The sequence below is a fragment of the Mesoplodon densirostris genome, chromosome 12 (assembly GCF_025265405.1).
Source record: "Mesoplodon densirostris isolate mMesDen1 chromosome 12, mMesDen1 primary haplotype, whole genome shotgun sequence".
Taxonomy (NCBI): Eukaryota; Metazoa; Chordata; class Mammalia; order Artiodactyla; family Ziphiidae; genus Mesoplodon; species Mesoplodon densirostris.
The window spans coordinates 33,395,111-33,408,858 of NC_082672.1; positions in this window are offsets into that span (position 1 = coordinate 33,395,111).

The window sequence follows — 13,748 nt, forward strand, 5'->3', positions numbered from 1 at the left end:
ACTGGTCCATGTATTTATAAGTCATGTGAATGATGGATCAAGTTTAAATGTAATTGGTTGTTCGGCATATCTTATGAATACCAGAGCTTTTGATTGAGGATATGGAATAAAGAAGCAGCTTGCCTATAAAGTTACGACAACAGATTATTCTAAAACAAACCAGAAATGTTGTCCCCTTTGAAGAAAATTTATGAGGAGTAAATGCCTTAGGGATCTGTTGTTACAAGCCTCTCTCATGGATCAAAGTCCACTAGGAACCCCTCTACTGGGATATCTTTAGGAATAGGCTTATGAGCTACATAAAAACCTCTCTCTCACAGACAGTTCTTATGTGGTATGAGAATGTGTTTTATTGTAAAACCAGTTAACTAACTTTATAGTCACTTGTGAGCTGTAAGCTGTCCCTTGCAATTTAAGTGGTACTAATGGGGATGTAATTTGCAGCAATGCTTCTCTATTATCTCTAATTAAGGGGCTCTTTGTGTTTCAATTTCATAATGAGAACACGTGTCTTTTATAACTTTTTTCACTTACTTTTTATTATGCTCAGTTTTGTTTTCAGTTTCAGCTCAGCACATTTTAAAATTGCTGGTCTGTTCAAAGAAATTGGTTAAAAACGATTGTAGGTACTGTATTACTCTACTGTGCCTCCCCCCACCCCCCAGCAATCAGAAAAAAAACAAAAAAACCTTCTAAATGTTTCTTGTTTCCATTTGCTTTTTTAAAATTGTGGCAAAATATACATAATATAATATTTATCATTTTAAACATTTTTAAGTGTACAATTCAGGGGCATTAAGTCCATTTGCTTTTTCACCTGGTAACAAATGGGGAAATCTGGAGTCATTCAGAAATACACTTTTAGTAAGAATTCTAATACCATAGATTTGTGGATAAAATAAGAAAATGGGTATCTTAATTTAACGGCTATTCCGTTTTGGCTCACCTCACTGAGAAGTGCTTATATTATTTATTCATTCATTTAACCATTATTTGTTAAGAATCTCCCATCTGCCAGTCTACCTTAGTGCAAGACCAAAAGGAAAAAGTCCTACCCTCCAGAGATCTCACTTAGACCTGTGTGTAGGGAGTCACAGAAGAAGACAATCATAATATATTGAGGAAACGTCTAGAATGGAGAAGATTGGAATGTAAATAGAAGCCCTAGATGCAGGTTTGCTCAAGCTTTCCCAGCAGAGCAGGTTTTACTCTAATGTAAAGAATGAGTAGGCACTGACCAGCTAGGGAGGCCAAAGACAGCAGGGTATTTATGCTGAGGAAACAGCATGTGCCACGGCATGGAGCCCGCAAGCCACCAGCGTGTCTACGGGGATGGCAGTGGGCTTGCTGTGGTGGCAGACGGGTGTGTCTGTGGCAGAACGTAGACGTAGGATTACAGGGCTGATGGGGACCGTCATGAAGGGCGCTGATCAGCTGATCTGCTGGTGTTTCCAAAGAGTGGTCTTAGTTTGAGATGTTCTTAGTTGTTACTTGAGTTGAGAGTAGAAGGAGAGGGGCTTAGGTAGCTAACTCAGTTTGGGAAATGTTCAGTAAAAAACAAGGTTTTTGTTTTCCATTTTAGGACTTAGAGTATTACTTTACTATGTGAATTCTGATTTTCCTAGGGTAAGAAATGGCATGGCCTGTTTCCTAAATACACAGACCATAGAACAACTGACCTCTCCCCAACCCTTCATTGGGAAATGCTGCTGTAGTCCTTGGGGACCCATTAGAACACTTCATTATTTAGACTGAATCTGTTTCCACCCCACTTTCTCTGTAAGGCTATGGATCCTTTATGTATTGACTGTTTCCAGAAACCAGTGACTAAAATCAGGGATGCTCAAGGCTAAACACACCCATCAGACTTAGTTATATTTTTCAATGTGATTGAAATGTACTTTATAATTGTTGCACAGATCCATATTCCCTTCATTTCTTGAAAAAAGTCATCAAAAAATGTGTCTCAGTTGAGTTTCTTGTTTTATTGTTCATTTTGTTTTTTAATGAAAGATGAATTGATTAGAATGGAATATTTTCTATGTTAAAGTGATCCTAGAATTTATGCTTAGAACCTCCTTGTTAAGTTGGACACAGCTCAGTAGTAGAACAAATGAGTTATTTAGCCAATATAAAAAGAAAATATTCTCTGTGGTTGGATTATGGATAATTAATTTTTTGTGCTATTTGGAATTTCTACATTTTCTACAATGAACAGTTACTGCATGTGTATTAATACACATTAAGCTGTAATAAAAACTAGAAGTCAACAAGGAGTGTAGTGCTTCCCTGGTGGCGCAGTGCTTGGGAGTCCGCCTGCCGATGTGGGGGACACGGGTTCGTGCCCCGGTCTGGGAAGATCCCGCGTGCCACGGAGCGGCTGGGCCCGTGAGCCATGGTCACTCAGTCTGCGCGTCCAGAGCCTGTGCTCCGCAACGGGAGAGGCCACAACAGTGAGAGGCCCGCATACCGCAAAAAAACAAAACAAAACAAAAGAAAACAAGGAGTGTATCTGCAAGGTTGCCATTCAGATTATGTCACTAGTCATATATTTTACTTTGATCAAAAGAAGTTTGCAAGCACAGTATGTTATTCATTTTACTCTTTATCACACAGTGTTTTATTTACTGCTTTATCTTCAGTACCTGATAGTAGACTTTCTTACGAAAATGCTGCAGGTTTTTTTCCTTTAACTTTTTAAGGCATAATTTATCTATGGCAAAATGTAAATGTGTTAAGTGCACAGCTTGATGAATGTATACACATGTATACATACACCTGTGTACCCATCAATCTGGATCAAGATAAAGTATATACCCATCATCCCGGAAAGTTCCCCTGTGCCCTTTTCAGATCCTGGTCCCATATCCCTGCTATTCTGACTTCTATCGCCATATATTATTTTTGTCTATTATTAAACTTTATTTAAAATGAAATACACGTATGCTTTTGTGTCTGACTTGTTTTCTGTATCTGGCTTTTTTTTGTTTTTTGTATCTGGCTGGTATATGTTGCTTTTGAGATTCACCTGTATTGTTTCATGTATCAATAGCTAAATTTTTTTTTTTTTTTTTTTACTGTTTATCGTATGGAAATACCACAGTTTGTCCATTTTTCTGTAACTGGGCATTTGGATGGTTTCCAGGTTTCAGCTTATATAAATAAAATGAGGGTCTCATCTAGATTTAGATTATTCAAGAAAGAAAAAAGACAATCAAAAGGAAATAACAGGCAAAATTTTTTTTCATTCACTCAGCTGATTTCTCAAGGATGAATGTAGTTTTAGAGGATATGGTTTTTTGGATACAAAGTGAATTATGTAATTTCAACAAATATTTTTTGAGAAACTATTTTCATACTGCATGAAAACTTTATACAAATTTATTGTCTAGTATAGATAAGGCTAGTATACCAAACATCCATAATGTAAAATGCATGATAAATGCAATAAAAGAAACATATTCCGTTAAGGATTTAGAGAAGGAAATAGTCATATTTCTTAAGAAAATGGTTATATCATTTACTAAGATAGTGAAGTTGGGGGAAAATGGGGAATAGGGAGAAGATTATTAATTTGTTTTTATTATAAAATAGAGTGAGAAAGAGCAAGAGTGAGGTGGGGGAAGAAGAAAACATAAGAATAAGAATTGAGTAAACAGGAGTTAGTGAGCTAGAGGTGAGAACAGCATCATAGCACCTTCTGAAAGGTTGATCTCTGATTGGACTATCTGAAGCAGAGGTTCTTAGCATATGGTCCAGAAACCTGAACCCTTTAATGGATGGAATTCAGTGTGTCTGTGAACATGGACAGAAAAATTACAAATTTATTTTCACTAATGTCTCACTGAAATTGAATGATATTTTAAAATTTTATTTATTACTTTATATATTTTATTTTTGGCTGTGTTGTGTCTTCGTTGCTGCACGGGGGCTTTCTCTAGTTGCGGTGAGCGGGGGCTACTCTTCATTGTGGTGCGCGGGCTTGTCATTGCAGTGGCTTCTCTTGTTGCGGAGCACGGGCTCTAGGCACGCGGGCTTCAGTAGTTGTGGCGTATAGGCTCAGTAGTTGTGGCTCGTGGGCTCCAGAGCACAGGCTCAGTAGTTATGGCACACGGGCTTAGTTGCTCTGCGGCATGTGGCATCTTCCTGGACCAGGGCTCGTACCCGTGTCTCATGCATTGGCAGGTGGATTCTTAACCACTGCACCACCAGGGAAGTCCGAATGATTCTTTTAATTAAGAATGGAAGTAATAAATTATAGTAGTGTTAGTAGAACCTATTATTTTGTCACCAGTAGATATGGCAGGTATTTTCATATCACATAACTGTTGCAAATATCTTAAAGCTTTTTGTGCTTATCATTACTTTTAAATTATGGAGATTGTAAGAACCATCATTAGATCTTGTTATTGAATGCACTGGTAAAGAAACAACTGTTACAATATCACAATTGTTTTTAACATTTTGATAATGATATTTTAAAGGGATTGATTTCATTTGTTATCCTGTTTATTTTATGTATTTGGAAACATTATTCTGAGACAGTATCCAGAGATTTCATCATACTGACAGAGGGGTTCAAGGGTACAAAGTTTGAGGACCTCTAATTCAGAGACCGTTCCTTGTGGGTACTTAGAGGCCATTGTACTTTCAGAGCCTAATTTACTCTAAATGACACTCATGGAAGACTGAAGTAAAGATCAGAATGCTAGTTCATTAATTTGCAATAAGGGATAACTACCATGTAAAATTTACAGGGTTACAAGGAGAAATGGACAAATCTACAACCATTGTGGGAGGTTTTAACGTATCTCTCTGGGTAACTAATAGAATAAGCAGAGAGAGAAAAAACAAAAAACAAACCAGAAAACTGAGTAAAAATGTAGAGACTTTGAACAGCATGATTAGCAAACCTGCCTGAATAAGCATATATGGTGCCCAGCAACAACAGCATACACCTTCTTCTCAGCATATGCAAAACATTTGTTAAAACTGACTATATACTGGGTAAAGGAGACGTTTCAACAAATTTCAAAGGATTGAAATCCTACAGAGTAAGTTATCTGATCACAATTCAAATAAGCTAGAAATTAACAACAAAAAAGGGAACCCTCTTACACTGTTGGTGGGAATATAAATTGATATAGCCACTATGGAGAACAGTATGGAGGTTCCTTAAAAAACTAAAAATAGAATTACCTTATGATCTAGCAATCCCACTACTGGGCACATACCCAGAGAAAACCATAATTCAAAAAGATACATGTGTATCTTTTACATGTGTAAAAAGATACCCCAGTGTTCATTGCATCACTATTTACAATAGCCAGGTCATGGAAGCAACCTAAATGCCCATCAGCAGACAAATAGATAAAGAAGTTGTGGTACCTATGTACAATGGAATATTACTCAGCCATAAAAAGGAATGAAATTGGGTCATTTGTAGAGACGTGGATGACTCTAGAGACTGTCATACAGAGTGAAGTAAGTCAGAAAGAGAAAAACAAATATCACATATTGACGCATGTATGTGGAACCTAGAAAACTGGTACAGTTGAACCGGTTTGCAGGGCAGAAATTGAGACACAGATGTAGAGAACAAATGTATGGACACAAGTGGGGAAAGCAGCGGCAGGTGGTGGTGGTGGTGTGATGAACTGGGAGATTGGAATTGACATGTATGCACTGATGGGTATAAAATGGATGACTAATAAGAACCTGCTGTATAAAAAAATAAATAAAATTAAATTGAAAAAACCTAGAAAAATCCCTATGGTTGGAAATAAATACACTTCTAATTAATTCTTGGATCTAATCTAAAATCAGGTAATACTTTGTACTGAATAATAATAAAAATACTGCATATTACTATTTGTGAGATGCAGTTAAACCTAAGGCCTGTTTAGAAGGCAACGTATGGCTTGGTATGCATATGTTAGAATAGAAGAAAGTCTGAATTTCAATGAGCTAAGCATCCCATGTGAGATACTGGAAAAAGACTAGCAAATTTAGCCTAAAAACATACAAGAAAAAATAGAGGATAGCAGAAATTAATGACATAAAATATAAAAATACAATAAAGAACAATCATATATCCTAAAGCAGATTCTTTAAAGGACAAGTGAAATGGATAACCTCTTGGTGAGTCTAAGGTTAAGAAAAGAGAAGGCACAAATAATCAATATCAAAGAAAACATGACATAACTATAAATCTTAAAGGTATTATAAATATAAGGGGATATCATGAATAACATTATACAAATTGAAAATTATACAAATTTGAAAATTTAGTTGAAATTAACATATTCCTAGTAAATGTAACTTCACAAAAGAAATAGGATATTGTCATCATCCTATAATTATTAAGTAAGTTGAATTTGCAACTAAAACCTTTACACAAAGTATACCTTTAGCCCAGATAGCTTCACTGATGAATTCTACAAAACACTAAGAACAATTCTCGTGTAATTTTTTTTCTTAACTCTTGAGACAGTAGAAAAGGAGGGAACACGACATTTTTTATTAGATCAGAATTACCTTGATATCAAATGCTGAGAAGTCTATTACAAGAAATTGATATGATAATTTCTTTGCTTTTCTTTGTAGAATTGCCACCTAAGCACATGTGATAGTTTTCTACTGTGACTGTAACTAATACAATGAGTTTAGTGGCTTAAAACAATACAGATTTATTATCTTACAGTTCTGTAGGTTAGAAATCCAATACAGATCTCACTAGCTTACAGTCAGTGTGTTAGTGGCTACATTGCTTTCCCAAGCTCTAGGGGAGAAACTGTCTTTTCCAGCTTCTAGAGGCTGTCAGCATTCCTTAGCTCTTGGCCCTGTTCCTGCTCCTCCAAAGCCGGTCAACAACAGCAACAGAATCGTTATCCACTGGTCATTCTGACCTCCTCTTATGCCTCCTTCTTCCACTGTTAAGGACCTTTGTGGCTCCAGTGGGCCTACCTAGATAATCAAGGATATTCTCCGTATTTGAAGGTCAGCTGATTAGCAAGTTTAATTCCATCTGCAGCCTTAATTTCCCTTTGCCGTGTAATGTAACATATTCCCAGATTCCAAAGATTAGGACACAGACTTTAGGAGGAGGACATTCTTCTACCCACCACCGCATACATTCTTATCTGATTTATGACATTCCATGCAAACATCCTTGACAAAAATGCTAGCACACCAAGTCTGGCAACATATGAAAAGGACAATGTGTAACAATCAAGTTGGGCTTACTCTAGAGATGTAACATTGGTTTACCATTTAAAAACAGTCAATCATTATAACTTACTACACTAACAGGGAAAAGGAGAAAAATTATTTGTCTATATTTGATAAAACTCAACTCTATGATTTTAAAAGTTTTTTTCACCTAGCAGAGTCCAGATGACTGACCATACCAAGTGTTGACAATAGTGTGGAACAGTGGGAACTCACCTGTACTGCTGAGGGAAGGTAGAGGTAGAAGACCTTCGGTGAACTGTTTGTTTGACATTATCTAAGTTGAAGATATGCATGTCCGTGACCCAGAAAAATATACAAAACAAAAATCTATTCCTCTGATTTATCACAATGCAAACATTCAAGTAACCACTACCGTGGTTAATAAATAGGATACTGCCAGCCCCCAGAAACCCTGAGCCCTTTCCTTCTCACTCACCACCCGCTACTTGCTAAACTTATATGATAACCAATTCATTGCTTTTTTTTGGGTAGAACTGCCATCTAAGCACACATCCTTAAAACCATGGTACAGTTTTACCTTTTCTTCTGAACTTTCTATGAATGTAAAGATGCAATATGTATTCTGTACTGCCTGGCTTTTTTTTTTTTTTTTTTGCTTATCATTTATGCTCACCAGATTCATCCACATTGTTCAAATAAGTGTAGTTTATTCATTTTCATTGATGTATAGTATTCCATTTTATGGAGAAGCATAATTTATCCACTCTACTGTAAATGGAAGTTAGGGCTATTTTCAATTTTTACCCATACAAATAATGTCTACGGATATTCTTGTATGTCTCCTGGTTCACTTGTGAACACATTTCAATTGAGTATATTTTTCTTCTTGTGTATTATATTTGACTTGTTACAGGAACTGGAGTTTTTAGTAGACATGATCAATTCATACTCTGTAAAGTCAACTCAGAAACCATTTAACTGGCATGTTATTAGGGATCAGTGACACAGAAATAGGAAATTCTTGAAAGTCTGATTAACACAGTATCTCCTGGGCAGACCAACAAGTGAAGCCATGCGAAACGGTTCGTCAGCAAAAACAAGGGGTGCTAGAAGCATTAGGCTCGGGATGTCTCTCTATGTGATGAGGTCTAGCCAACCTCCATGGTCAGTTGGTAAGGCTCTAGGCCCCCTGAATATCATTTGGATAGAAACTGCCATTTCCTATGCATCTGTCAGCTCCACCTGCTTTGCTCAAGCCTCTCCTCTCTCACTGCTTTGATCATTCTTTAGATATGTTAATAGGATTATAAATTTGTCCCACTGGCAGGGTCCTGCTGTCCTGAGGTTACTTTGGATCAGCAGACTTCTTGTTGCTGTCATTTTTTAAAGTCCTTTGAGATACCTTTCTGTAATCTACAAAGACTGATAGCATTGGCACATGGAGTTAAGATGTTGAAGGGATGCCCAAAAGAGATAGATATCCAGCAGTAGCCAGAATGCAAGACTGGCATATTAAAATGGAGAGAAATTGAGACTAGAAATCAAGACTGCATGTCATCTCTACAGAAGTGATGATTTAATTTTTAGAGTAGAATGGCTACAACATGGATTTTCTATCAGTGTCTTTAACTTTTTAAAATCATAATCTTAGTTTGACAGAAAAACAATTTGCCATCTAAAACTTTTATATTTGAGAATGGATTATTCTAATATTGTTTCCATGAAATTTTTTGTTGGTTATGGATGTTTTAAAACATTTTTCATTAGCACTGTCAAATTATAGTGTAAACTGTTTGAAATCACTGAAATCATTTTAGTGTTTAGGGGACTCAGAATTTTACTAGTTCTTTTGAAGGACACTGCCTTGAATATGGGGGTGGGTGGGGAGAAGAACCGAAGGTACCCAGAGTATAATTTTAGAATTTTATTTTATTATAAAAGTTGAATTCTGAGTCTACTTTTGGCCCTACTCTACCATTAGTAGTAGTATATCAAAATACAGCTAAAATGTTGATGTATTCCACATTGAATGAGTGAGTTTGAGATCTATGTTTTCATTCACATATTCTCTTATTCTGAAAATCTCCATTTTATTCTTGAGCAGTGCCAGAAAAATCCATATATTATAGACAGTCTCTCAGTAATCACATTCATTCTAGTTCTGTCATCTAGAGCAACACAAAATTCATTCTCTGTTCAATAAACTTTCAAATATTTGGAGTTATGTAATTTGAGCTATAAGAAAATTTAGCGGTCGTCCCAACTCTTGTTTTGCAGATGACAGAAGAGTGATGCACTGAGATGATATTTTACCTAAAATCATATTCTCAGGTGGTGGCAGCCAACTGCTGCCAGAACCCCAGCCTCTACAATAGAGGCTGGGCTGTAGTCTCTTACACTGAGGCCATTGTAGCAGACTGAATAAGGTGTTAGGCTTTAAATGTAAGGCAGACCTGCAGATTGGTTTTACCTTCCCCATTGTCAACTAATAATCTTGGGTGAGTATTTCCAGTCTTTGGTTTCTTTGTCTGTAAAATATAATATTACTTACCTCAAATGGTGGTTGTAAGGATTAAATGATATAATGCACATAAATTATTTAGCACAATGCCTGGTGTATAATAAACATTTGGTAAATGCCATTATTATTTTTTTGTTTTATTGAGATATAATTGACATATAGCATTGTGGAAGTTTAAGGTGTACAGCGTAATGACTGCTGTTTCTGGATGTTTCTTTCCTTCTGAGGACAAGCATCCCTATTTCCTTCCACATTTTCTCGTATGATCTATTTTGGGAATTTCATACCATCCCAATCCTCTCTAGATACACATTTTTCTTGAAATGTGATATTAGAGCTTAAAACAAAAACAAATATTTAGCTCAGGGACAGAGCATGATGTATCTGTCTTTAAGTCTTTAAGCTACTAGCAATGATTTTAAAATATTTTAGAACAATGAAAATTATAACTCACTTGTAAAATTCTCTGTGGAGTCACCTACATTTCCTAGTGTATGCTTTTCCTTTCTCCACTTGCATTTTTCTTTTTCTTCTTTTCATAGTCCTCATAAAGGAAAACAAACACATCATGCTCTGGTTAAAAAAAAAAAAAAAAAGAAAGAAAGAAAAAGAAAAACATGGAGCCATACAAGTATTAATGTCCTGAGAAATGGAGTAAAAAGAATCAAAGAAAAAAAATTTGTCAACATTTTTTTAGGTCTATTCATGGGTGACCATTAGCCATGATTTTGTGTCTTTCTCATTCTGGACAGGGTACTTTCCAGATCTGTCTATCTCATTATTCCCACTACCTTAGTGTCAATATTTTGTTTGATTAGTGGTAAATACTAGTTATATTTTCCAATTATGGCTGTTTTAGATGAATGTGAGATGTGCTTATTAAATAATGTGATTCCTCCTAAAACTTCTAGGTAAAACTTCATCTGAGGATAATGATTTCGTGTAGGTGTTAATTCCATGGGATGTATGGAGTGGATTGTAACTTTTGTATCTTTCCAATTGACTCCAGAATGTAAAACTGCCCTTCGAATTTGCCCCAGAAATTGATGATCATTCTAATTTGATAGACCATGTACATCCTGTAAATGGGAGTTCACATGCTTCTTCAGAGCATAGAGGCTGAGATGTCTAGTTAGTCACTCTCCTCACCTACAGAATTGTTACTTTGTGTCAGGCCTCTCTTGGAGGCTGGGCATCCAAGACAAGAAGACGAGTTAGTTCAGAGATGGACAGGTCTGGAAGTAACTCAGAGCCCCTAAGCAGCCTCACTTGGAGTACGCCCGCTCTGTAGTCATCGCTGCTACAGGTTCTGTTCCCAATAACCTGACCTTGAACTTCCTTAGGTGACACGGATGAATATTCTTGTTGTATTCTGTATGCTTGATGTTGTATCATCATTGTTATTTTCAGAAGCAACATGATGGTAGTAGTTGAGAACTGGACTACTGGTTAGAGAGCAAGTTCCACTTCTGGCTACTTGACTCTGCAACATCTGATAAGTTAACTGACTTTTCTGTTCCTGCTCTTCTTTGAAATGAGGGCAATCATACTTCTCTTAGAGGCTGCACAGCCTGGTCTTTAAATATCTGAACTGTGGAGCAAAGTGCGTGGGTTTGAACACCACCAGTTTAATCACTTAAGAGATCTGTGTGGTTTTAGGCACATTGTTTACCCTTGCATGATGGATAAAAGGGAGATTAAAGAGACTAGTTATCTCATACCATTATATGAGGATTAAGCACTTTACGTATATTAACTAACTTAGAACAGTGTCTGGTACACAGTTATCACTCAAACACTAACCATCGTTCTTTTCAATGGTAGTGCCTCTCAGAGACAAAAGAAGATGGTAGATGAGAAAGGGGCTTTGAGTACTGAAGCTTTTGCTTTTATATTGGTATCTGGCCAACTAGATTGTGGGCTCCTTGAGGCCAGGAGCTGGGCTGTGTCTGTGCCACACGGGCACCCAGTACACTGGTGGCCATGAAGAGATGGGCGCGCAGGTGAGCATTTCCTAAATGGACCAAAGACAAATACCCAACCGTCCTTTATCAGATGTTTTTGCTTAAGGGCTGAATGTTTGAAATTTTAATGTAAAATGTATTATTTTTTCTGAACCCCTGAAATTGCTTTTATTGACGGCTGTCATGGTATTCTCATTTTCCCTTATTTTGACTAATCATTGATGCGCTTCTTGCCAGACTTATGAAGTATTTATCTGGCTTGTCTCTGCGTAACTTGTGAACTACCAGCAAGGCTTTGTGACTCTCCTTGGTGAGTTGTAGCCCTGCTACTAAGCCTCAATCCCGCAGTCTCTTCTGTGCAGTGTAAGATTACTCGGACATACCATGGTTGAGAAGAATCGTGGAGTAATGGAAGGAGTATGCACTGATGATGATGAACCAGGTCTGGGTGAGACCTGGTTTTGAATTCATGGCCACTTTTTGGTTGTGGAGTCTGAAGCCAGTTAAAATGGTGTTACTGATATTTAGGCCAGTCACATTGTTTGGGGCTGATTAAATGTAACGGTAGGCTTCCCTGGTGGCGCAGTGGTTGAGAGTGCGCCTGCCGATGCAGGGGACGTGGGTTCGTGCCCCGGTCCGGGAAGATCCCACATGCCGTGGAGCGGCTAGGCCCGTCTGGAGCCTGTGCTCCGCAACGGGAGAGGCCACAACAGTGAGAGGCCTGCGTACCGCAAAAAAAAAAAAAAAAAAAAGTAATGGTATATATGAAGTACCTAACGCAGTACCTGGCAAAAAACACACATTAAATACTATTTCCCTTCTGCTTTAGAACTTAACCTGATGTCACCCAAACTTGCTTTGCTGATGATAAAGAATTCATTTGTTTCTGTTTGTCCTTCTGTGCTTCCAAGCTTCCTGTGCTGCTGAGGGAAGATTTTTGTCTTTTAGCCAGCAGGTGGCAATCAAATTAAAGCTAAAAGTTCACCTCATTTTGGTAACTGGTAAGAATATTGCCTCTTCATATTAATGCTTAATGGAAATGACATGTGGATGGAAAACATTTGGCTCTGGAGTCACTCCTGGTGAAGGCATTTTTAACGCGAGGCCCCAGATCTACAAGAATCGTTTTCTTAAGGCTGCTTTTGATTTGAGTACCAGAGTACTACGGGCATACATCTCCTCAGAGGCTTGTCAGAGGAATCATCCAGATTTATGCAATATTGTGTTGAAAATAATGAATCTGTTCACTCGATTTGGCAGTTTAAAAAGCAGAGTAAAAAGCAAAGCCATCAATTGATAAAATAGAGCGGTTGTAAGAAGTCTATTTCATTTTATTTTTAATCTAGTTTTATGTGAATTTTGGGGAGTTTGCCCACTGTGAATTTGTGTGATTTTTAAATAAAGCACACCTTTTGACTAAAAAGACATGAAAAGGTATAAGCAGGATAGAACCCTTTGTAAATCCTGTCTTTGGGTCTTTGTTTTGTTTTGTTTTACCTATAAAGTGGGGGTAAAATTGTCATCACATATTGTTGGAAGGATTAAAGTAGAGGATGTATGAAAAGCGCTTAGTAGGGTGCATGGCACACAGTAAGCAAGCATAATAAGTGATACTACTGGGAATTCCCTGGTGGTCCAGTGGTTAGGACTTGGTGCTTTCACTGCAGGGGCCCAGGTTTGATCCCTGGTCGGGGAACTAAGATCCCGCAAACCTTGAAGCGTGGCCAAAAAAAAGGTACTATTTAGATGATTTATGCCATTATCACAGAATCACTAAAGGTAGAAGGGATCTGCAGCCCCCTGTGATCTAACTAACCTTTTCTTTATACGGTGAGGAAACTGAGGCATAGAAAATGTACCATGCACAAAGTCACAGAGATAATTAGCATTAACATCAGTTCTGGAAACCAGATCTCCTGAAGGCACTGTTTTTAACAGTGATCGCTAGGTGAGTCATTAGCTCGTTCTGCCTGGACATGGATGCTGTAGAGAATGGCTGTCTAGGATTAGTTACTTCTTTTCTAGGGATTGTGGGCAGGGTAGCGGGCATGGCAGATGCTGTGATGGAC